At 29.0% G+C, this 2,500-nt stretch overlaps 1 non-coding gene and 1 pseudogene across 1 annotated transcript; both read right to left on the reverse strand.

Moving 5' to 3' along the window:
- LOC128870810 (large subunit ribosomal RNA) overlaps positions 1 to 1,617 on the reverse strand; it is a 5,252-nt pseudogene extending 3,635 nt beyond the window's left edge.
- Positions 1,618 to 2,055: 438 nt separating this feature from the next.
- Positions 2,056 to 2,236, reverse strand: LOC128870808 (5.8S ribosomal RNA). The gene has a single exon (XR_008455520.1). It is a non-coding gene; the product is annotated as a 5.8S ribosomal RNA (ribosomal RNA).
- Positions 2,237 to 2,500: the final 264 nt, after the last annotated feature.

Here is a 2,500-nt window from a genome sequence, read left to right on the forward strand (position 1 = left end):
AAGTTTCAAAATTTATAAATCAATCGAAATTGTTTTATAAATCATCTACTTTAGCGGTAATGTATAGGTATACAACTTAAGCGCCATCCATTTTAAGGGCTAGTTGCTTCGGCAGGTGAGTTGTTACACACTCCTTAGCGGATTACGACTTCCATGTCCACCGTCCTGCTGTTTTAAGCAACCAACGCCTTTCATGGTATCTGCATGAGTTGTTAATTTAGGCACCGTAACATTACGTTTGGTTCATCCCACAGCGCCAGTTCTGCTTACCAAAAGTGGCCCACTGGGCACATTATATCATAACCTCAACCTTCATATCAAGAAAGGTGAGGTTCTTACCCATTTAAAGTTTGAGAATAGGTTAAAATCGTTTCGACCCTAAGGCCTCTAATCATTCGCTTTACCAGATAAGATTATTTTATATAATTTTTAAATGCACCAGCTATCCTGAGGGAAACTTCGGAGGGAACCAGCTACTAGATGGTTCGATTGGTCTTTCGCCCCTATACTCAATTCTGACAATCGATTTGCACGTCAGAACTGTTTCGGTCTTCCATCAGGGTTTCCCCTGACTTCAACCTGATCAAGTATAGTTCACCATCTTTCGGGTCACAGCATATATGCTCAAGGTACGCTCCAGTTAGAGGTATAAATAATAATAAATTATCATTATACATAACTATATGGAACGCCCCGGGATTGAATTAATTGACTATTTAAGAAAATAGACTAAAAATTAATCCCATTATATTTTTAAGTTAAGTTAATTATGCCATTAAGTTTAATATAACTCAATGACTTGCACATATGTTAGACTCCTTGGTCCGTGTTTCAAGACGGGTCCCGAAGGTATCCTGAATCTTTCGCATTGTTAATCATATAAATGCATACAAATAAATATTAATATCATAGATATTAAATTTTTTGTAAAATTCAAAAAATGAATTTTAGCATTATATATAATAAAATCTATCAACACTTTATCAAATCATTAGTATTTATTCTATGTTAATATGCTTAAAAAGCAAATTAATTTAAATAAACTTAATATCACCAATGATCTTTTGATAAATACTTTATTATGTTAATAGATTACAATGTCCTTATATGAAAAAAATGCACATTATTTTTAATTATTTAATGATGAATTTTTCATAATGGATATTCAGGTTCATCGGGCTTAACCTCTAAGCAGTTTCACGTACTATTTAACTCTCTATTCAGAGTTCTTTTCAACTTTCCCTCACGGTACTTGTTTACTATCGGTCTCATGGTTATATTTAGTTTTAGATGGAGTTTACCACCCACTTAGTGCTGCACTATCAAGCAACACGACTCTTTGGAAATATCTTTCTAGTAATCATTAACGTTATACGGGCCTGGCACCCTCTATGGGTAAATGGCCTCATTTAAGAAGGACTTAAATCGTTAATTTCTCATACTAGATATTAAGATATTCCATACACTGCATCTCACATTTGACATATAGACAAAGTGACTTAGTGCTGAACTATTTTCTTTTCGCTCGCCGCTACTAAGAAAATCCTTGTTAGTTTCTTTTCCTCCCCTCATTAATATGCTTAAATTCAGGGGGTAATCCCATATGAGTTGAGGTTGTTTTAAAATATTTTTTATCTTCTCACAATTTAATAAATAATTATATCATCTTTTCATCTCTATTTTTCTTTTTTCCTTTTATATAAATATATATTATAAATAATAATTATGTAAAATGAGGCAATTCTAGAATAAAAAAAATTAATTTTTATGCTAGACATTCCTCCTTTAATTACATATATAAATTAATATTTTATATATATATAAATAATATGAAAATTTTTTAAAGAGAATACATAGATTCAAAATTTTTTTTATTTCATTTTATTTGAGAGGATTTTTTTTTTTTAAGAATATATTAATAAATAAAAAATTCATTATATATCTTTATTTTTTTGCTATTAATATTATGAATTATTTAAAATCCAATAATATACACATTTGCTTAAATTCAATTATTTTTATAAAAGAATAAGCAACTTATTTAGCATAGTCTTACAACCCTCAACCATATGTAGTCCAAGCAGTACTTTAAAATTTAATTTAATGTACATAACAGCATGGACTGCGATATGCGTTCAAAATGTCGATGTTCATGTGTCCTGCAGTTCACACGATGACGCACAGTTTGCTGCGTTCTTCATCGACCCATGAGCCAAGTGATCCACCGCTTAGAGTATTTTTTTATTTATTTTTATTTATAACAAATGTCAATTTTTTTTTGCATATATTAATTGAAAGAGTAAAATTAAATAATAATAATAATAAAATATAAATTGATTTTCTTTCAATAATATATATCAAATATATTTAACTCTAAACATTTTTATTAAGTTGCGAATGTCTTAGTTCAACAATAATACAGTGGTGGTATTTATTATGTTTGATTATTTTGTATTTTTTTAATCATTTTATTTATATATAAATATAATAATAAATATAT

This window comes from Anastrepha ludens, unplaced genomic scaffold (genome assembly GCF_028408465.1).
Source record: "Anastrepha ludens isolate Willacy unplaced genomic scaffold, idAnaLude1.1 ptg000027l, whole genome shotgun sequence".
Lineage (NCBI taxonomy): Eukaryota > Metazoa > Arthropoda > Insecta > Diptera > Tephritidae > Anastrepha > Anastrepha ludens.